This window comes from Pezoporus wallicus, unplaced genomic scaffold (genome assembly GCF_028554395.1).
Source record: "Pezoporus wallicus isolate ANWC-B61680 ecotype Strahan unplaced genomic scaffold, APGP_CSIRO_Pwel_v1 contig_8188, whole genome shotgun sequence".
Taxonomy (NCBI): domain Eukaryota; kingdom Metazoa; phylum Chordata; class Aves; order Psittaciformes; family Psittacidae; genus Pezoporus; species Pezoporus wallicus.
The window spans coordinates 1,542,180-1,565,198 of record NW_026640104.1 but is presented as its reverse complement, the minus strand read 5'-3'; the positions used below and the strand labels follow the sequence as shown (position 1 = coordinate 1,565,198).

General features: G+C 43.8%; 1 protein-coding gene and 1 long non-coding RNA gene across 12 annotated transcripts in view; one reads left to right on the top strand and one right to left on the bottom strand.

The window, feature by feature from the left end:
* Positions 1-11,355: 11,355 nt before the first annotated feature.
* On the bottom strand, positions 11,356-13,275 carry LOC130603505 (uncharacterized). Its single transcript, XR_008973197.1, has 2 exons — positions 13,201-13,275; positions 11,356-12,096 (listed from the first exon to the last, which is right to left on the bottom strand). It is a non-coding gene; the product is annotated as an uncharacterized LOC130603505 (long non-coding RNA).
* Positions 13,276-15,745: 2,470 nt separating this feature from the next.
* The window catches only part of PLEKHA1 (pleckstrin homology domain containing A1), a 39,542-nt gene continuing 32,268 nt past the window's right edge, over positions 15,746-23,019 (top strand). For 3 of the 11 annotated variants that reach the window (XM_057417310.1, XM_057417318.1, XM_057417319.1), the window contains exon 1: positions 16,047-16,169. The gene's annotated coding sequence lies outside the window, so the exon portion shown is untranslated. Of the gene's footprint in view, positions 15,807-16,039; positions 16,170-23,019 lie in introns of those variants that run through there. The other 8 variants (XM_057417315.1, XM_057417312.1, XM_057417316.1 and 5 more) reach the window with 6 other exon arrangements.

Here is a 23,019-nt window from a genome sequence, read left to right as displayed (position 1 = left end):
CAGTTCACACAATATTTGGGAGTCAGTTTTCTCATATGCATTACAGATTTTTGCCTGAATTTTATTCATTGCCTCTTCAGAGAGTCAGCTACACAGATGGGTACTGATCAGCTCACCCAAAATCCAGTGAGACAGCCCTCTTGCAAAAGGCATTTGGAAAAGGATGAACTCTACCACAGTTATTCTTGCTGTATCTAAACACAGATGGAATTTGCGGCAAGTAAATGCTTATTGCATGTAAAATTGCTTGGGCTGTGATAGGACATAAAAACTGTCATAGTCCATGAGTTTTAAAATGCGATGGCAGACAAGGAGTACCAGAGAAACATCAGCCTTGGTGCAACACTTATTGAGTCCATGACAAAAATGCTGTCTCCAATTATTGCTGTTCAGTTGATGACAAATACAATGCTTTTGCTGTTAGTAGGCAAACACCAGGGCCTGTCAGCACGTAAGACTTCAAAACCCTATATCAACATCCAGAAGTTTGTTTTACAGAGCTGATTCAACAGACCGCTGACATGTTTCTTTGCTAAACTTAGTTCTTCAGTCATTGTCCATTGATCCTCACATCTGCAGATGACCATTAAATGAACTTGGTTCTTTCTAGAAGCTGCAGAGTGTTCCAGTGGTCACGGTTAGCTAGACTGATAGGTTGATAAGCACAGATTCTGTAAATAAAACACTTCGTACATCAACACCAGTGCTTTCTACAAGAGATGCCAGAGTATAGACAGCTTCCACAAGAATCATTCCACTCAAGGTGCAATTTGGAGTATTTGAGTTCCCTTAATTTTTACTGCCATTGGTGTCAAAATGAGATGCTTTGCACTTCAGAGAAGATATTGGTGGCACATGGACTCCAGCCCTCATGGAAAATGCTGATTGGTTGTCTCAGGAAGGTAACTCACTGAAAAAAGGGTTTCAGCCTAGCCTAAAGTAAAATGACTTCTGTGAAAGGGAAAGCACACGATAAGCAGATATATCCTCAAAAAAGACTGTAAAAAGAGGCATACTTCTTTCCCTACTCGTACTTCCTAACGCAGATAACAGCAAGCCTTTGCACAGAGAGGAAGTCAGAGAAATGACGCCGTTCCACATGAACAAGCAGGTTGTGTGGGTGTAACCGAATCAGAAATTACACTAATAAATGATGTCTCTCCTCTGACAACCCAAAGCACTCTGCAAATGTTATTTCAGCTGGGCAACAGAGATGGGCAAATATGTTATAGGTTTAGAGCTGAAGGGTCAGAGAAATGTAACGATGTAAGTGTCTTGCTTGAGGTGAGACACGAGGCTAACGAAGAGTGGGGCTGGTACGCCTGTGTTATGACTTGTAGACCTGTGGTCTAACCACCAGGCAAGCAAAGGCTTATAAAAATTAACAGTATTAGAAAAGATTATGCTCCCCAGCAAAATACCAAGTTCCTGTGAAGACCTGTGAATTGCTTGCGTAGCTTTTGCAAGTGGCTCTCTCAGAGACACTGTCTGTGGTTCCTCTGTGTGTGTGTCTGCGTCAGGACTTTTGAACAGTTACACAGAAGTCAAACGTGTTTCTTTTCACCTTGTCTGCAAAACTCAGATGTCAGGTACAGATTAGACCCTGTCTGCTTCATGGCAGGAAAACAAAGCGCCTAGAGCTGTCCCATCCTCATTTAAGAAAACCCAAACCCGTCTTTTTGCTTAAAGTTCAAAGCAGTGAGATTGCAGCTGTTTTGCCAAAGCAAATGCGTAGCCAGAAGTCATCTGAGAATTTTAAATTACTAATAAATTAGATAAATTCCTCTAATACAGATCCTGGTTTGGGTGCAGCCGGCGAAGAGTGGCTCCTGTCCATCCATTCCAAGCCATGCAACGAATGCTCACCTTCTTCCATCTCCTTGAGTCTGTCCTATTGTTTCCTCTCTTGAACGAGAACTGATTTTAGCACCTGGTGGGCTCAGTAAGGTGGGAGTGATCAGTTTGTCACAGAGTGAAAATAAGCAACTGCAGCTTATCCTTGTGTCACGTTCATTTGAAAGGTCAATTCAATCACCAGTCCATTTCCATTACCTGTAGGTTCTTGTTGAAAATTGGCAATTTCCGCTGTATTAAGTCCTGGGCTTGGATGACAAAACCTGGCTCTAGAAGAGAAAGTCTGGGGGTGTTTTTCATGACTCAGCTCTAGCACAGTGCCGCAAGTTTGCTAATTTCTTTTTGACTGAGGATCTTGCAAGTGGGCTCTAACTCGACAAAACCCATGAATGAGCCTAATGTAGATCATTTGTGCAACTGTTCTTGTAAATCCTTATGAGTTTGCATGTGAATCTTTACCCTTTCTGACCCTCCAGCCTATGCCCCTTCCTCCTACCCCCCTCCTACACTTTGAACTTCAGTGCACAACTCTTGGCAGTCTCTGGTCCTTGCAGGTCTGACTTCTGCAGCCACCCATGCAACCCTTCTGCCTCCAGAGGGGACAAAACACAGCCTGTTTCAGAGCAAGGGATCTTGTTTAATGCCATTAGATCCGCACTTTTGGTATAGGTTGTTCTTTGTGGGATAACTGTATTCCAAAGTGTCAGTGTTACAGCTGAAATACTGTGCAACACATGATATACATAGGGGCAGGCTCAGCCAGAACTGATGCAGCAGTGCCATCCTGTACCCGTGTTATGATTGATTCTGCCTTTTAGCGCATGAAACATCAGCTATCAATCTCGCTCCCTTCTTCTTTTACTTTAGAAACAGCAGAGACACTACCTGAGATATATTATGGCGCCATAAAGGATGCCACTTATTTATTTAGAATAAATTAAATGGGGTTTAGTGGAGCATGTGTTGGGCTCCAAGCCAGTGGACAGGTTCTGGGCTTCAGTGCAGATGCTCTATAATCAGAGTTTTCAAATGAAAACCCATGTCAATTCATGGGCACTTTAAAAGCTCATCTTGGCTCTATCCCAGCTGCTTGAACTGCAGCCCTTTGCCTGACTCTCCCATCGCTTGAGATGGGAGAAAACTGGGCTCCAGCTCTAGATGAGCCCTGCTGGACTCAAGACACAGGGCTCTCAGCATTTCATTTCCAGGCCTTGCCCATGGGAGCCAGAGATGCCTTCTGGGAAAGTGTTTCCCACACACAAGGAGCAGGCACCATGGAGGCATTGATAGAAACATCAGAACAATGTTTGACATTGCTCAAAATCAGGGCACTGCAGCCATCACCCCTATGCTGGCCATCACAAGGGTTCCTGGGGCAGGTTTTGCTCAGCACTGGGCACCCCTCCCCTAAATACGGATTGGGGTGTCTTAAGGGATTTAAGCTTAAATGTCAACTTCCTGTGTCCCTCCAAGTACTCACTGTGCTCTCCAGCAATTCCAACATGAAGGGGATGGTGCAATGGTCAGAGATGACAAGGAGCATGTATCCAAATGAAGCCAGGCTACTGGGGAATAAAGTCACGTAGCTATGGGAAAAACATGTGTCTGTGAAGACTTCCCTTGACTCTAGCACACACATTCTGCCCGTTGTAAACTGTCTTTTTATATAACTTGACCTAACAACATCTGCAAAATTCTTGCCTTTTTGAAGCTGCTATGAATAGGTCACTGTTTATTTCTGATTAAGCCTGATTCATTTATCATTCTGGTCAGGCTTTCATTCCTCTAAATACATTTAGTCTCAAGATTCTTAGTATTGAAAATACATGTTTCATAGTAATTCTGAGCTCAGGAAAACAGTCAGCCCAAGAGCATGTGCACATTTCTACAGCTTAAAGCTTATTTTTTGCTTGTTAAAGAAAATATAATAGCAGTGTGCTTGCACTAAATTGCAATTTTGAAAGGAAATTTAAGGCAATCGTTTCTGTGGAGGCTTTAGCAGTTGGCTGAGTATTTACGTGTAAACTGTGCCTAGAGACAGTTCAATAAACCCCCTGTTCAATTTGTCACACAGTTATAACATTGGCATGTTGTAGGAAATGTAAACCATTTAGGGATAGCAGTAGGTATTTGGGTAGGCAGTAAGCTCCCAAGCTCACACACGATTTTTCATGTGTTCTTAACACAGAAGCCAATTTTAAAGCAGAATTAAGGCTAAAATACCTTTTATCGGAACCTGCTGGCTAATTAAGATCAAATTTGCAAGAGCCCAAGACATCCCAAAGATAATGACATCCCTGCCTATAGTATAAAAGTTGGCAGGGGATGGCGAGAAGAGATGGTGTGTTGGGATGCTGGTGGTGAGGACATGTGGTCCTTGGCTGCCCGCCCCAAGGGACAGCCAGGAGGACATGGGAACCCCGCAGTGGGTGGGGGTAAGGGTCAGACAGAAATATGTAAGCTGGATTACTTGGCCATGTAGAGAACAACTTGTTTCTTTGCAAAGTTCCCACTCAAGGCTTTGACCTGGTGGTTTCTGTGTATTTCCCAAGTTAATTTTCCTTCCTGCTGCGGCACCAGGTAACCCCAAGGGATGCCCCAGGAGGGGAGCTGCAGGTTGACCCTGCTGTGGGATGCACACAGGGACGAGCTAGGAGGTGCTCCAAGGGCTCAAGGGACTCAATACCCAACCCCAGCCTGTGGCCATTTCACAGGTTTCTGCTCTAGCTGGTGTAGAGCCAAGTGAGCACATCACTTCTCCAACTGGTGTTGGACTAATTTTGGCCTGACGATGGAGGTGAAAACAGAGCTTCCTCTTCTCTGCACAGCTGCGCTCTGATCTGGTTATGATTTCATCTGTATTTCTAGAAATCCAGACGTTTCCAGAAATATCTGACTATGTCATAATCTAACGAATAACTAATCTCTTCATGGCTTTTCAGCATCCCCACCAGCTCCTACCACTCAACCTGTTTGTTAAAATTAGCAAAACATTACATAAAGGCTAAGGCAGTTTTCACCCCTTGCAGTTCTGTCATGCTGGTGTTGTGTTGAGTTCAGCTGAAGGGTGTTTTAATGAACACAAACGAAGCTAACCTTCCAAGAAAGGTCTGTGGGCAAGGGTGGGAAGTTGCAAGAAACATGAGGTAGCTGCTAGGAGAATGCAGACAGATGTCGGAGACAGTTCTCTATTTGTAAACAAACAAACAGCCTGACACTCAAACCGGGCCAGTCTGGTGGAAAATATCAAAGTCATGACCTCCATCCGATGACAGAAAACAGATTACACTCACTGGTACTCACCGTTTTCCGTATCTTTGGGTACATAGTGCTGGTTTTATGAGGCTCTCCAGGGGAGATGAACTGAAGTGACCGTGCTGGGCTCCAGTGAGGTTTTGCTGTTTCACCATCGCCATCTGAAAGGGGACAACCGAGTCTCCATTTGGTTTTGTTTTCTTCCTGGTAAGCTCCTGGCTTTATGTCTGCTCTGTAAGTTCCTTTCCTTATTTTTTTTCATTTCTCCCTGCCCTTTTCCTTTTCTCTCCTATTTTACCTTTTCATAGAATCCCAGACTGGTTTGTGTTGGAAGGGACCTTAAAGCTCATCCAGTTCCAACCCCTGCCACAGGCAGGGACACCTTCCACTGGAGCAGCTTGCTCCAAGCCCCTGTGTCCAACCTGGCCTTGAACACTGCCAGGGATGGGGCAGCCACAGCTTCTCTCAAGAGGAAATGGCCTCAAGCTGCACCAGGGCAGGTTTAGATGGAGCTGAGGAACAATTCCTTCCCCAGAGGGTGCTCAGGCATTGGAACAGGCTGCCCAGGGCAGGGCTGGAGTCACCGTCCCTGCAAGTGTTCACACACTGTATACACAAGGCCCTCAGTTCCATGGGTTAGTGGTGGGCTTGGCAGTGCTGGGGTAAGGGTTGGACTGGATGATCTTAAAGGTCTTTTCCAACGTGGTTGCTTTTATGATTCTATGATTCTATGTTCAGCTCTCTAAATCCCTTAAAGCTGTACATTTTCACTCCTTAAAACTAAGTCCTTAATCCAGCACTGTTATTTGCACATGCATTTGTTTAAGCAGTTGAGCCTAATATACCACTTCTCATTAACTGAATTATATTCCCCAGCTGCAAATAGGCCCATAGCCTATTACAAACATGAAAAATATTATATATGTTTTAATATAGCCTTCCATGTGGTTGAATTAGCTTAATTTGAATTATACCTAACTCAACCAGGTGCAATTGCCTAGTCTTGCCTTCAGTTCTGCTGAGGAATAGTCTCATTGTGCTACAGCCCCATCCTGGTCAGTGCCACATGGATTTGGCCACAAAGAAATAAACATTTATGATAGCATACTTCTCATTTTGATTTCAGATGCCTTGTTCCGTTCCAAGTGGTGGTGTTCAGAGGTGAGATTTGGAAGTGGGATATATAGAGAGAGATTTTGCAAACAGAAATCCTTTTTGCACATCTGATTTTTCATGTCACCATTTTTATCGTGGTGATTTAACAAAGCTGGTGTATTTGTGAACAAGTGTGCATCCAGGACACCTCCGTTTCCCTACTCTATATGCCTAAAAGTGGTGACTTGGAATCATATCCTAGCTCTCTCACAGTCTCATCATGGCTCCAGACTTCCCTGGGTACCTGCCTGCTGCTTTGCTGCTCAGATGACAGTGGAGATGCTCCAGTGGGGAAGTCTTCATTGTCACCACTGGCGACTTTCATTCCCATTTCTCCAGCTGCCCCAGTCACCTTCCTCTGGGATAACACCACCTCAGAGCCTTCCCTGCCAGTAATCCATCCCCTACTCTCCTTGCAGTGACTCACTGGTGTCCACAGGAAGAAACTGAATCACAATCTCAGCAACTTCTGCTGACCCCATTTACAGCCCACAACACAAACACGGGTGGCAGACCAAAGCGGAGGTGGAAAGCCGAGCTTTTCGTTAAGCAAGCACATTGTGGGACCCTGGAAAGAAAGATCTCTTTGCGTGCTGCTCGCTCTGGCAAGCCTGTGCATGCAGGCGCTGCATTCCCGAGGGAAGCTGGGTTCCTGTGGGGACAGGAGCCAGAGCCTGGACGGGAGCCGCGTGGGAAGCCGGCTGCTCCGTTCCTTTCTTTGATAAAGTGGTGGTTTGAGTCCACCTATGAGAGAACCCATTCTGCGGGCTTTGCTTTGGCAAGGCTGCTCTGTAAAAGTAAATTTGGCTCCTTGCTTTGTAATCTGGGGTGATTTAAAATCTCGTTGTGCTTTTTGAAGTTGGAATAATTAAAGTAGTGCTGGCAAACAGGGGAGACGGTATGTGTAGCAAAAGCCAAATTTCAGGCTAGAGGCAATCTGCATGTGCCTGGGATCTGCCTGATGAATAAAATGAAGCTAAAGGAGGACAGGCTAGTGGGGTTATAACAGGTAAGGAGGTGTAAACTCAAGTGATTGCTTTGTATGAATTAAAAAGAGGTACCATTTTGCCTCTTTGGGCTAGAACCCATGCAGATGAGGTAGAGCCCCTTGCTCTGCAGAGGGACAGAGCTTTTGATACCCTGCTGCATCTATAGGGATGGTATAGGAACTATATGCACAGAGTGCTTGCAACCCCAGGCTGAAGCCAGCTTGGCCACAGATGCCCCCATTACAGACACCGCCATTATACAGACCCCCGTTACAGGTACCCCAAGTACAGACACCCCCATTACAGACACCCGCAGTACAGACATCCCTATTGCAGAGGGGAGCTCAACAAGGGATGGGACTGCACTCATCCCTCAAGTTCAAACCTTGCTACAAAGACAAAGCCTTGGGGGAATTCAGAGGGTACTTCTTTTGTTGTTTACTTAGCTTGTGGGAGTTTAATGTTTAATCGCTGCAGAGGAGGGAGTGGGTTAGTCATGTAATTGTTAGCCATGATTTCTGCCTTTTTTCCTTCTGTCCTTTGTTCTTCCTTATCGCGGCTCTTGCATTTTGTGGACTAAACCGGCTTCCTATCACAGCCCGCTAGTCCTTGATTTCTTAGTAAACAGCATTTTTATGGCATTAACAGGAGTGTCTTCATTTAAAAAGCTTAAATGAAGGGCACAGGAGTCCTTAACCTCAAAGGCTCCCTAACCTCAAAGGAGGCGGATGCTTCCCCAGCAGACAGGCATGGGTCCAGGCTGTGAGTACCATTGCTCCTGCAGATCAAAGAGCCATAACATGATCCCAGGCTTCTCCCAGGAGAAGCAATGTTTAAACTCCCCTGTCTCCATTGCTAATTTCTCAAATGAAAGAGGTGCAAAATGATAAATGACTGTATAACTCCAAACAAGGGATCCATTTGCTGAGTGAATGAAACACTTTTTTATCCACTACCCTCAAAGTGTAAAACAAGTTCCAGGCTTGGAAGTTGGTAGATAAGCGTGCCACTACTTGCAACTACATAAGGCAACCCCGCAGGGCTGTTCCCTACAGGGCAGGTTTGTGTCCCAGTGTGGCTTGCGGCTGCTCCCTAGCTTCACCTCTGCTCTCTCCCAACATGTGCCATGAGAAACGTAGACTCATGGAATCCCAGAGTGGTTTGTGTTGGAAAGGACCTTAAAGCTCATCCAGTTCCAACCCCCTGCCATGAGCAGGGACACCTTTCACTAGACCAAGTGTCCTCAGTTGCTCAAAATGCCACAGAGCAGTCCAATGCACCTTGTGGAATTGTCAGGAGGTACTGGGAAAAACTAAACTCCAATCCACTTACCATGGAAACAGGGTCTCTAGCTTTGAAATATGAAGCTACCTGGCTAACTTAGATAAATTATGGCTGGATGAGCACGGTAGTTTGACAGCAAAGGTAGCATTAGGCATGAGAACATCTGTCAGCATCTGTCTGCTTTAGGATGACAGATTGCAGGGAGCAGAGATGCTGGCGTTGCCACTGGCTGAGCAGAGCTGCAGATGACCTGGCAATGCTGCTGTTTACACAACCCCTTGAAGCTATTGCCACAACCTGTGGAGCTGGTTTTAACGAGAGTGGAAAATCAGTGGAGAGAAAAGCAATGCTGAAAAGCCAGACAAGCTAGAGCAGTATCTGGAGCAGTGCAGAGTGCATTGTCAGTTAAATCATTTTTAGCAGTGGTCCAAATTCATCCATGTTCAGCTCTGAGTGTATGCTGGTGGTTACAGGGCTTGGAAGAAGGGGTCCAGAGGAAAACTATCTCCCAAAACACCCTTGGTGGCCAAGAAGAGGCCACTGTTGCCCCTGTGCCCTGTGGTAGGTACTCATTCTGCCAGGTGCACAGGGGCTAATATCTCAATGCAAAACCCCATTCCCCACCTTGGAACTGGCACTGGCTCCGGGTCCCCCACATCACCAGTTCAGGGTGGCTTCTGGATAGGTACTGTTGGCAACGGGATCTTATGGATAGTGTCATAACTGCAATGTTACCATGAGGCCATAATAAAAAAGCTTTATTCTTGCACTGACTTCAATGAAAGCGTAACTGCTAGAGAGAATGGAATAAAGATACAAGTAATTTAAATTGCTAAGACTCCAGCTGAGCAGTTTTTGATGACAAAATATTCGCAATCACTTCACATCAGGAACTCATTGCATGCAATGTGCAAAGACTTTGCCTTCCTATATTCAAAATTAGAGCAGTTTAAAGTTAAATGCACTTAGATTCAGTTGAGTTCAGGACCAAATTTCTGGTTGCTTTAATCACAAAGGTCAATTTTAATCTTTCCTCCAATGTAAATAAAAAGTGGCATTACTGAGGCAGCAGAGATTGCAGGAGGGCATAACAGGAGGTATAAAAAGCAAATCATGCTGGGCAATCCTGGGAGCTCCTCAGAAGCAATGAGGTGGGAAAACTGGGATTGTTCTAGAAGGATGACAGGCATCACCCAAGTAAGTTAGAGGAGTGATTAGGGGTGAAATGATCTCAGTTCTTCTGCTCAGAAACCAACCTAAGATGTTACAAAATGTTTTTGCTGGAGATGTAAAACAGCGCTCAGGGAACAACCTGGGAAGGAGACACCAATGGGCTAAAAAGCCAGAATTTGGGAATGTCACCAGATCCTCATGATTTCACACATTTTCTAAATCTGAATATCAAAAGATTTTTGCATTCTTTCCAGATACTCTGAAATGGCAACCAAAGTTTCTATTTTCCTTTTGAAATGTAGGCACAGAGTTGTTATGTTCGTTATCTGTGGTTGTATAATGTAATACAGTGGATTTTACAGAGATATCCTTATCTTTTCACAGTACTTTAATAATTGCCTTTTCATTTTGTTTTACAAGCTTGAAAGTTACAATGTTAGCTGTTAACCAAGGGTCTCCATACACTTCAATTCTTGTCCATTTTTTAACAGCCACCAGTATCAGTTACTTACCAGCCCTGCAAGTTGCTCCCGGACTACAGAAAAGAAGAAAGCTCTTCGCTTTTCAAAGTAAAAGATGTTTCAAGCATATATCCTTAAGGCTTACAAAACTGGCACATCAATCTTGAACCAGAAAAAGCTGTGTCCTCCATGCTGAAGGCAATGCTGAGTTTTGCTCCCAAAGGAGAACAGCTCCTGCAGTGCCTCAGCATGTCCCTGCTCTAGTGGAAGGTGTCCCTGCCTGTGGCAGGGGGTTGGAACTGAATGAGTTTTCAGGTCCTTTCCAACCCAAATCATTCCAGGATTCTATGATTATTGGTTTTCAGATTGTTGCTGCTTGGATCTCCACCCGCAGATCCTTGGTCTAAGACTCTGCCATTTATGTGGGCATCCTGGTAGGGACTGCTCCATGCTGAAGGAGCACATCCATAAGTGGATACTGACAAGAGGGGCACAAACAGTGGGACTTTCACTGCCTGGCACATTGCCTCAACCTGCCACGGGGCACAGCCAGATGAAGAAACCCAGAGTGCCATCGCCAAGGAATTCCCCAGCATGGGAAGTATTAGCCACAGTTAAGTCAGAAGGGTGTGCCAAGGGCAGGGCATTGCAATGTACTTTGGGATCTTGCTATAACTGAATGAAATCTTTCTTACTTCCACCCATCCTGGACTGCGACTGTCACTCTGAGACTCAGAGCTGGTACACTGGAGTATAATGTTATGGCTCCAGGTAAAAGTAGAACCATCTGCTTTGCTCTGCACTATACTATATAATAGAAATGTAAATTATCTCTGTAATATAATGCACAGTGAAGAATTCATTTAATAGTGTATCTGATTACCTCTGTCTCACATTCAGCATGCTTCAATAGGGTATCACTTCTAATAATAATAAATCATGTTTACGCTGCTGTATATCTTCATGCGCACACCTCAAATCCTTCACAAGAGGTGTACATTGCTAAACCCAGCCACAGACAGAAGCAAAGCACCATCCTGAGCTGAGTAAGTGGCTGCAACCACTACGCAAGCTGAAAGCCCTCAAGGCAGTTTGCATATATTTCAGGGGAGAATACGCCCTTTCCTGAAGAAGATTAAGCTCTCCTCTTTTTAAGCTTTGGAATGAAAGAGATAGTCCCCAGCTGAAGAAAACATTTCACACTTTTTATTGCAAAGACACTGTGTTTTAAAGACAATTCACATTTTTTTTTTACTGTGGAATGTCTTTGGGCCAAAACAGAATAAGAGGGGAAAGGGCTTTTTGTTTTTCAGTAATAAACTTTATATCTAAAACTGATGGAAGGAAAATAAAAATTCACTGTTTGATGGAAAATAAAGAATCATCATATGTATTTTAGCATAATGCTATGCACATAGGAATGAGGAAAACAACTGCAACATAAGAATATTAAACTCCTACTGCTAATGAACTCGAAGTGTTTAAATATGACTTTCATGGCAGTGGAGTACTTAAAAGGCTGAGAAATTACTTCATCATTGTGTATCAGCACTTAAACACAGCAATTACATCAGGGTGCTTTTCTACCTCAGTATCACATTAATGACAAGATCCAGTGACTGACAGCTGAAGCTGAATGAATTCACCCTCCATGTGAGATTAAATTTCCAGGCTCTGTCAACATAGTTACAGCAGAAGAAATGAAGTTTTGGCTCTCACTTAGAGGCTGCATATTGCAAATATTCTTTTGAATTAAACTCTGTGCTTATATATGCAGGGATTTTAATGCTTCTGCTCCTCTCCTCCCTCTGGGAGGTATGAAGAGGTTTGTCTGTGTTGCCCTCAAGGTGCCCATCACACACACGGTTTCACTGTAAGGCAATGGCTGTAGGGAAACCTCCTTCTTCAGCTCTTCAGCTGAACACCTGCAGGGATGGAGAGGATGGAGTTTACCCATTAGCTACTGATGGCTCAGCGGTCAGTGTTACCTTCTTAAGCTTCAGAAACTGTCTGCAACTGAAGGGTGTACTCCTGAGGTGGAGAAGACAGCCTCATTTCTTAGAGTCTACCCTATCGTCTACCTAGAGTCTATCTAGAGTCATGTGTTTGAAGTCACAGCAATCAGCAACCCTGGGGTATGAAGGGAGGCTCTTCCCCAGGCCCTGTTGACAGGAACCTCGAAGAACTTTTGTCTACCTCCACATTATGGCAAATAATTGAATTAATTAATATTACCTAATCAATCACTGCAGAAAACTCAGACATTCATCCTCTGGGATAAAGTTTAATGACTGAATAGCTTTCCTTGGTTGCTAACGCTGAAGGTGTCAGCAGAGTGATGACCTTGCCTGCTCATAGCCTTTAAGAAAAGCAGTCCCATTGAGTCAGTAACACCCCTCTTAAAATAGTGCACAGGAGGCATACTGCATGTGGATGGAATTTGCAATATTGAAACCATAAAAAAGAGAATATAGTGAAAGCATTTTGCTCTACACTTAGTAATTCACTGGCCAGGCTTTTTCCTGTTTTCCACTGTAACATAACTATTAGTTTTAACAAAACCGTTTTGTCTAAGGCAGAATTAATTTCTTTAGAGCAATGAAGTGAGGTTTTGTTCACAGCTCTTTATTTCTGCCTATGTATAAAGTTGCTGAACTTCCTCTGCGGGGTAAAATTATCCCATCATGAAAATACAACGAGAAAAGTTAAGAACTGGAATATTTTGGAATTGTTGAGTATTTCTGCTTCATTGCTATGACACGCAAGATGTGATATTATATATGGGGTATATATGTGATATACGTGTTTACATCTGTGTATTTGCATATACACATAGAGAGATACATATTACTCCTTTGGGTATTACTTTTACACACATATGTTTCACTGGGAGTTTCCATACCTTGTGAAATAAACACTTGCTCTTAAATGTGTGTATTGCCGCAGGTCACCCACCAAATGTTATTTATTATAGCCTATATTTTGAGTAACTGGAATCCCAGCAGGAATCAATGTCCAAACTCACTTACCCGTTTCAGTGATGAGAATCACAAGTAGCTCCTGAGTAAAGGATGGGTACAGAAGGGGCCTGCCAATATTTTTTTGCCAGGCATGAAGAGTGGTGTGAGAATACCTGCCAGCTTTTGGGAACTACAAATAGAGGCAACTGGAGAGGAAATGAGTTCCTGTCTCAGAATTCTACTGCAATACCCCGGGCTCCGAGCCAACCTCTAAATTGCAGGCAGCGGCACTGCATGGGGCAGCAGTGCAGACTTTCTGCCTGAAAGCTTTGAGAGGTTGCAGGGTAGGTAAAAAAAATAGATTCTGTCCTTTGCAATCTTTGCACACCTACTTCGTACTGCAGAAGAACGGGAAAGCAGCCGCGTAATCTCATCCCTTCAGAGCTGAAGTGTACCTGTTTGTCTGTCAACTGCTACATTTGCACACTCCACAGAAAGGAATACTAAGAAACATAGAATTGCTTCAAAGTCAGTGAGCTCAGCTGAGCGTTAAGTAGCCTGGGTACCAGTACAATAGCGTAACACTAGAACTACTATCATCTTCCTACTGAAAGTAAGTTTTGCTTTAAATCAAGGCATTAGGCATGATTATATTTATATTATATTTATAGTTATATTTATGTTTCTATGAGCAAAGATGGATACCTAAAGGGTTTAAGGCTGAGGTGTACCCTGTTGGGCTCACCCACACTCTCTGTGTAACTCATAGGGGAAAATCCATGTTGGTGGCAGCTGACTTCTCCATCTCACATTGGTTTGTGGTTGAGCTCTTCATCTTTTGGCTCACCACGTGCATAGTTCATGAGTATACTTTTGCCAACAGTGCAACTTACAGAGTCTGGCTATTTTAAGAAGTTTGCATGTCATCTTAAGCAAATATAGTCCATTCTACACAGAATTGACTCCTTGCTGAATTGCAAACACAGGAAGCATTAGGCCACCCCAAAAGGAAGGTCGTACTGGTCTTCCATGATGGAAACTATGGTAAACTACAATACGTCTGCTACCTGATTCCAATGAAACAGGTCTAGAGAGAGGTGTCCCTGCCCATGGCAGGAGGTTGGAACTAGATGATGTTAAGGTCCTTTCCAACCCAAACCATTCTATGATTCTATGGATATATTCCCCCTTTTAAGTGTAATAATCTCTTTTTTTCCTCCTTTCCTGAGCCCTATTATCACAACTCATGGTTATTCAGACCTTGTCTGGGAGGCTGGAGAAAGTCAAGGCATAGCAAACCATAGACTGATGCGGTTTTCATGTGCCACCTTCTGCACATGCATCAGGAAAAGGCTTTTGATTGCACAGCTTTTTGACTGCAAAAGGGACATCTTCTTTCTGCAAGGGGCCCTTCCTTATGCAGTGCAAGGGCAGGCCACATCCTGCAGGTGCTCAGTGAGTTGGTTCTGTCAGAAATGTCAGCTTGGGACGTAAGCGGGGGAAGGATGCGGTGCGGGCTACTGTTAATTGTGTTACATTAACTCCAGTACAACACTGTTAAGTGAAAATCATCATAGAAATGGGTGAATAACTGTGAATGGAGAGCAGGCTGAAAAGCTTCAGGCTCACGCAGCTCTGGTGCGTGTGACCTCGCCAGGGTTTGATAGGGAAAAGTTGCCATGGGAATGGTGAGGCACTGTTTGAGGCTGACTTTGGCTTTTATTGTTGTGCCCTGATTACAGCTTTTGTTTCGTTGTGAAGTACGGTTGTGAAACGCCAGCTTGAAACAAAGATGTATTGACAGGCAACGGCTGAGTTCAAACGGCTTTTATATTTAGGGATATCATAGAATCGAGGAATGGTTTGTGTTGGAAGGGACCTTAAAGCCCATCCAGTTCCAATCCCTGCCACAGGCAGGGACACCTTCCACTAGAGCAGCTTGCTCCAAGCCCCTGTGTCCAACCTGGCCTTGAACACTGTCAGGGATGGGGCAGCCACAGCTTCTCTGGGCACCCTGTGCCAGCGCCTCAGCATCCATATCACTGCTTTAAACTAAGAAAAACCCCTCTATTTCAGAAAGCAGTAAGTATAAACTTAGTATACGCTTAGGAGAGAAGTCAGCTTCCCGTTAAAACCGGTTAAATGTCATTACGGGAAATTGCTGTTTGCCACCAGGACCACAGTGACTGACGGCACAAAGCTCTGAGGCAGCACTAGCCAAGCCTTCTGTGAGGGGAGAAGTGTAGGGGAAGAGCCTCCACTAACCCAGCTGCTAATTCCTTTCCTGCTGGTCCCTCTCCGTTAAATTAAATATGAAAATCAAAGTAATTGCTTTGCAAGCTGCGAGAGGGAGCGGGAGAGACCACAGGACTACAACTCCCACCAGGCATTGCGCCTCCCGCACTACATTTCCCAGAAGGCACCGCGGCGCCGCACCGCCCGGGGGCGGGGCCTCAACGCATGCGCACGCGCACGCTGGGGTGAGGCGGGGCGGGGGCTTCGGCCGTGTCGCCGCGGTCAGTGGCGGCGGCGAAGTTTGTTCGGAGGGAGAAGGGGCGGGCGGAGAAAGGGCCGGGCCGAACCGAACCGAACCGAACCGGACCGGGCTGGGAGCGCGGCAGGAGGCGGCGGGTCCGGCTCTCCTCACGGGGACTCCCGGACTGCCCTGGACTCCAGTAAGTGCCTGGGCCCGGGGCGGCAGCGGCGGAGACGCTGAGGCGGGGCCGGGGGGCTGAGGCGGCGTCCCGGGGGCTGGGGCGTCCCGGCCAGGCCCTGTGGGTTGATGCGCTTCCTTCCGCGGCTGCCTGGTGTTTGACCGGGCAGGGCACTGTCCCGTTCCCTCGACGCCTCTGCCTTTGTGTAACTCGTCGGCCGTAACCGCTTCGGGCTTTTCCCTTCCCTCCTCCCGCTCCTTTTTCTTCCTTTTCGTTTTCCCTCGACGTCGCCTTGGCGTGGGGGCTTCACCTCGGGGCAGTGTATAGGAGGCCGTGGCATAATTGCCCTGGTAATGCAGTCCGGGCTCTGTCACATCCCCAGAGGTAAGAGGATGATCTCATTACCCCTAATAAATACATATAGTATTTTCTTCTCCTCTCTTCTTCTCAACTTCGGTCTTTGAGCATGATGGGAAGGAGCGATCTTATCTGGGCAGAGCCCTGCAGTGATGGTGCCTGGGAGGGTGTGGGCTCCCCGAGCACCCTGCTTGCTAGTCCGGGCCTCTCTCGGTTGTGCTCCCGTTTGGTGTTGAAATCTCAACCTGCAGCTTCAGGGAGAGCTGAGTGTGATTGGGACAGCTGAGCGTTGCTACTGTGTTTTTACCTCTCAGAGGCGCTGGTTCTGAAGAGGGCTGCTTTGGAAAGCTGTTGCCTGTGCTGTCGATGCAAGCCTGTGCCTCAGAGTTGTGTTCTAGCTTAGTTGTAACGTGTGCTGGTTGTTTGCTGAAACAAAGTGCCTTTAAATGGGTAACTTGACTATAAATGAGTGTTAAACTGTAACTGATGTTGTTATGTTAGCAGTTTCTAGCACGTGTGAAATTCCAGGTAGGTAGTTAACATGCTATTAACCTAATACAGACTTATATACTGTATGTATTGTGCAGTTCCCTTAGGTGTAACTAATGCATAACCTTCATAAAAGGCATTGTTTTACTGCATAAAGTGTTTGCAAAATAACATCAAGAGGGCAGCAGTTTCTCTTGGAGGAGTAGGCTCCTCTTTTGAGGCCTTTCTTAAATAAAGGTCTGTTTTTCACTAATCAGTGTACTATTTCAGTTTATAAACAAGCAAATAGAACAGTTTGTCTTTAAGTGGGGAAACAGTTATTAATTTGCTAGGCTGAGCATGATGAATTAGGCATGAGTAGAATAGCGCTGCTTATCTGAGTAAAGCTGAGAGAGAAAATGACTTTTTATTTTAGATCCTTAAAAGCTAGATCTCTCCATGTTTCACCTTCTTATAAAAGCACAGTGCTTTTACAGAGACAGCCCTGTATATAGTAAGCTGAATGGCATCAGCTCTTTTGTTGCCTTCTGGCAAATTGCTTACTTTACTAAAAGAGGCCATAATGTCGGTAAAGATACATTTTCTGTTCTCTTCCTATTCCCCAATTCCATATATGAGGTTGGAAGGCAGCAATGGTTGTTCACACAGCTTGGACCTAGGAGGTGCCACAACTAGCTTTTCACTGTTGAATCCAGCAGAGTTTGGTTTTTTACTTTGATTTGTCCCCTTCCTTCTTATATTTGGGCTGTGTTCATTATGATGCAGCACAAACACAGTCCTTACTGAAATGGAACTGTGCATGGCAGCGTTGGCTGGTTGCTCTGTCATGACTTATTCTCTCTTAATGGATTTACCATACTGTGTTTTTAAGGATGCAGTTTTTAAATACTTTAGTATTTTAAATGTTTTTGGTTTGAAAGTACTTACATGAAGTATGCTGAAGTCTTGTATCGGTTTATTTCACAACTGGGTTACAGGTGCAACTTACAAGCAAATTCAGTCCTTGAGAAGGTCCAATTCCAGTTATGCATAGGAAGACTTCTTTTAAGTGTTATCACTGGTTCTTATGAGGCTCTACGTTGGATACATTTACAGGACACTTGCTGTGTTCTAGCAAGTCATAACAGTGGGTTTGGAACAATTGACTTGCCTTTTAGGTCCCTCAGTCTCGTCTCCTATTTCTTGTTATTTTTACTAGAGAGAGTCACACAAGTAACAATACATAAAAACTGTTGGGTATGTAAAGCAGAGAAGTGTAGCAGAGCTATTTTCCTGTTTGTCACATGAGTAAGTGTTAAAAAGTGGGCTGAAATCTCTCATGGTAGAGAGAGATTCTCAGCCTGGTTGATATTTGGAGGAGAGCCTTTTCATTCAGGAATGAATTTAAGCGCTGATGCTGCAGAAAGTGATAACTGAAGAGATAATACATGGGGATTTGTGTATCAAAGATTTCACTGAATACAAAACTGGGAGACGGCAGTAAAGCAGAACTTTGCATGACCCTCTTGTGTTGTTTTTGCAGTTGTTAAATATTGGTGATTTTATTTTGTTAGTATAGAAAATCTAATTTTGAGTTAGTAAATTATTTTCCTAAGCTATTTCTGTGTCTTATAACTATGATTGACTTTATGTTCCACTGTTTAGCTGTGCATTTCAAGGGCAGAAATAAAGACGCACAGTAGGTCACTGATATGTATGTTGCAGTGTTTAAATGTTTCAGAGGAGCAGAGGTTTTCATATAAAGTAGAAAGCAGACAAATAACAACCAGTGAATGAAGCATCTTAATGCTTTGCTCATACTCTCCCTGTGTTTATTCTTCCTCAGGAGTAGTAGCTGAGTGACAGGAGACAGACAGACGTGTGGGAAATAAGGAAGGCCACGTACATGAGGGAAAGATCTGAATGGAGGAAAAGGCCTTGTTTTTTCCAGGTAGCTGTGGCTGATTTCAGATGACAAGGGAGCTGTAACAGCAGAAATAATAACGGTTGACTGGATGTCAGAGAGTCAGTGTAGAAGAGAGGAAATGCAAAAGTCAGTTTTTATTGACTGTAAGAGATTAGAAAGAACTTGAGGACATTACTGAATTGTGAACAGATCTCCACTTGTAATGCAGCCTCCACTGTGGTGTTGGACTTGGCCCAAACTGCCAGGCCTGCAAAATTCTAAATCTATTTTAGTAGATTTAGATTTCTGTCAATGTCTTTATTACTAAATGTTTCTGGTTATTTAAGCTGACAGTTATCGTAAATGTAGTTCCTTCAGAATGCAGCAAGCCAGCAGAATTGGGAAGTGTGTATATTAAAATGAGAAGTTTCCTTCCGTGCTGTGGTGTGTGCTTTCTCCTATCCAGCTGTACGTCAGTGTTTGTCTGAACAGTGGGATACACGAGCACGTATCATTCTTGCAAGGTTTTTTCCCCCCATGATAATTATGAACAATAGAAACATTCTTAGAAAATACTTAATGGCGTTTGGAGCCAAATGAACCTTTGTGCAGTTGCAGTGCATAATTGTGTGAAAATACAGGATAACCTCAGTGCCAAAACATGGGAATGTAAGTAACTGGCTTTAGCATAAAACACTTAAGAAGTGGAGCAAGTGCTGTATATGTTGTCAGGAAACAAACAGTACAAGAAATACAACAGTCAGTATGTGTATCCTTTTGGTTTTGAGCCTGAATGCAACAAGACATGGCTGGAAGCATTGCTTTCAATGTTTTAGAACGTTACATGAGAAACATCAATATAAAAATTCTAGAGTGCTTCTGTGCCACACAGAAATAATGCAGCTGCTTTAAAATAAGTTGCCTGCTGAAGAGGTCAGGATATGGCTCAAGTTCAGGTTTTGAAGTTGCACTTTAATGTAGAGGGTGACTGAAATGGAATGGGAGATACATTTGAGCTGTGTCAAAATATGTTTTACACTGATCTCTCAAATTAGGACTTCGAAAATGTATATGTCTAAGGTCATCTTGATCCATGCTGTAGCCTAACTTTGAGAAACACTGATATGATTTCATATATGGCTCAATTCTATAAATAACACTTTCCTCAGCACTAGGTAGAGCAGCAGGGTTTTGTTGCTGTTGAGGAAGGAAGCTTGGTTCATTGTCTCTGCACTAAGCAGCATTTTCTCCCTCCAGGGACTTGCAGAAGCATCTAGAATGTGTAGGTGTTTCTTTAATCTTGGAGAAGGAACTTATTAAGCTTTCTGGTGCAGAACTGTATGAGCCACTTACTTTTAACAGATGTTATCTGCACTGGTAGGGAGTTGCAGGGCTGGTAGACATTTGTGGCATTCAACAGTTTAAACAGTTTTCAGGTTTGAACATATGCCTTTGCCTTGAAAATCTGAATAGTTTCAAGTATTTTATGTAGAAGAAAGGTGGTTCATTGGTGAGGTTGCTGCTCTGGGACTTGGGAAACAGGTTCAGCTCACTGTGTTGCCAAAAGCTTCCTGTGTGGCCTGGGACAGGCTGCTTCTCTGTCCCTCTGTTCTCATACTGAAACTGCAGAGCAGTAGCAGCTCTCTGCATCGAACAAGTGTGACAAGGAATGTCAGTCAGGTTTTGATGTGTTCAAGTGCTGTAGTAACATGGGGCATGCAGCTCCATTGTGGTAGAAGGGAGAAGCTGTTACAGACTGCCCAAGGGAAAAGCCAGGGGAAACTCCATAGAGGAAGAGGAGTATCAGAAAAACAGGGAGGGGAAAAAAGTTTTGACTTGGAAATTTCATGGATCACTTAAAATCAGAGATAGCAAATCCTTAAACCTTTTTGGTGCACTGCATTGCTGTGTTTGTTTAACAGAGGATAAAAACAGGGTTTAAATACCTGAATGAGCCAGGCAGATCTTTTCTATTATGATTCTGCCACAGGAAACAATAGCAAAGCTGCCTCTGTTTCTCTTTTGAGTGTTCTCTTTAGAAAGTGCTTTTAATTCCATTAAAAGCTAATTCCATACTAGCTAACTGTTACATCAGTTTTGTTCATTTGTTCTTCTGGCCTGATAGGCAGAATCTCTTTAATTCAGTCTGATTTGTTGACTTTTCATGTGAAAGAGGTTGAGAAAAGGTATCTCTACCTCACCGCTCCCCCAAAGGGAAAAAGAATTTGCAGCCACCTCTAAAGCATGGTGTCTTTAGTAACTTGATAGACTTAAAAGTATTTTGGGTTTAAAAATCCTTCTGTTGGAAATATTAAATGGTATTGTCATTGTTATAAACTGAAAACTAAAACTGAGAGTAGACAGCTATTCTCAAGCTTTGCAAATGTGTTTTCATTGTTGAGAGTCAACACTCCCGGAACAGTCTCTGTCTACTGACAGATAGGTGATAAATTCATTAGTTTGGTATGAAATTGTTTTGGTGTGTGTGCTGTCCATGGGTGCTTTGGTACCCACCAGATTTACATCCCATGTCCAAGAAAATGTGTTTGAGCTTGTTCAGACTAGTGACTTAATTAAGTGTTCTGCTGTTAAGCATTGAAACAGTTACATGGCAGGTTTGTTCTAGGAGTGAGCAGCCCTCTTAAACTGCACTTCAAAAGATGTTGTTAAATATATTGGTTAACTCCTTAGGGAGGTGTATAACAACAGATGGGAACTTAGGCTATACTAATAATTCATCTGGTGAATTATTTCTACAGCTAGTATTTCTACTGCCTGTCTGCGGTAGTGCTGCAAAGTGAGGGAGCAGTGCTGCATGGAGACCTCAGAGCAGCTTCCAGTATCTGAAGGGGCCTGTAAGGATGCTGGAGAGGGACTCTTCATCAGGGACTGTAGTGATAGGACAAGGGGTGATGGGTTCAAACTGAATCAGGGCAAGTTCTGGTTAGATATAAGGAAGAAGCTGTTTACTGTGAAGGTGCTGAGGCACTGGCACAGGGTGCCCAAAGAAGTAAATTCTTCATTCCTGGTAGTGTTCAAGGCCAGGTTGGACAGAGCCTTGGGTGACATGATCTAGTTTGGGGTGTCCCTGCCCGTGGCTGGGGAGTTGGAACTGGATGATCTTAAGGTCCTTTCCAACCCAAACCATTTTGTGATTCTGCATTCTTGCTTCAGAAGTGTTCCTCCTTATTCAGGACTTCAGGATTTGGTCATGTTTATTTTTCCTCATTAACCTTTTTTCCTCCTTAAATTCACTTACACTGCCTTGCCCTGATGTTCAGGTGGAGGAGCAGCCTTTTTTAGGGGGTTCCATTTGTTCCTTTCTTGGGAGAAGGCTGCAATACAGTATGTTGAAAGCCACTCTGTTGCATACTCCTGGTGAGTTCAGGATTTCCAGGCATGTTGTTACACATACACGGGACCTGTGATTCTTGTGGAGTGTTTCCGCCTTGCTGTGTCTAGGTCAGGCAGCAGTCCTGCTGAGCGCCGGGAGCCTGATGACTTCCTGCTAGTATTGGGATTACTCTGTAGGTGGAGCATTGTTATTCTCCATAGTCATTGTAATTTATGTTGTGAGAAATGCCAGTGCCCATGTAGGACAACAGCTGTGCTGTAAACTGGTATTTGTGTCATTGAGCAAGTAAGAAGAAAGGTAAAGAAGAAGGTCAGCAACTAGATATGGGCTGTACCTGATGAGAGGACAATTCCCTGTGCTCACAGCTTGCTTCCAAGGAGGAAGGCTGCTGGAAGTTAATTGCATGAGAAGTTATAGTGAAGTATGTGCTTCAAGTGTGTGTTGGCACGATGTTTCAAAACCTATCACTGCAGATAAGCTTTTATGTTATGGAGTTTTTCTCTGTGTCAGGTGAGACTTTTATTAAAAATACCAGAGTGGGATTTAATTTTCTTAATTTAAGGAATATAAAAAAGCAGAGGGGGAAGGTAATGACCTGAAAACCTTGCCATTTGATGTGAGCTCAATTTTATTCTCCCACCACGGTAAGCAGGAGCTGGCATGTGTTTTGTAAATGAGTGTTGGTTCACTTACATGAGTCAGACAAAGACTTCTTCTTCCTAAAGAACTTTCATTAAACTTGTGCATACTGACGAGCTCTGAGATTGGTCCTAATCACTGTGAATTCTGGTATGGTTGATAAATAAGCTCTGTTCTAGAGGAGGTATCTAGTCTTTGGTGTATTGGGCATTCTGGCTAGCATAGTGGCTTATGCAATGAACTGAACATCGTCCGTGTTGTAAAAGCCCACGGTGTTAAAATCACAGGTGAAATCTTCATAGCAATAATTTTTCCTTCCCAAAGTGTTGATGTAAATGAATCATTGAATTGTTTTTTTCTACATTGAATTTGCTAAATTAGACCTGTAAAATCAAATTTGATAGTTACTTTGTGTGCTTTGGTTTCATGAAATCCTTACACATTCTTTAAAAACGTCAAACCAAGTATTCATCTGATAGTGTTCTTTTCATTATTTGATGCTTTGAATG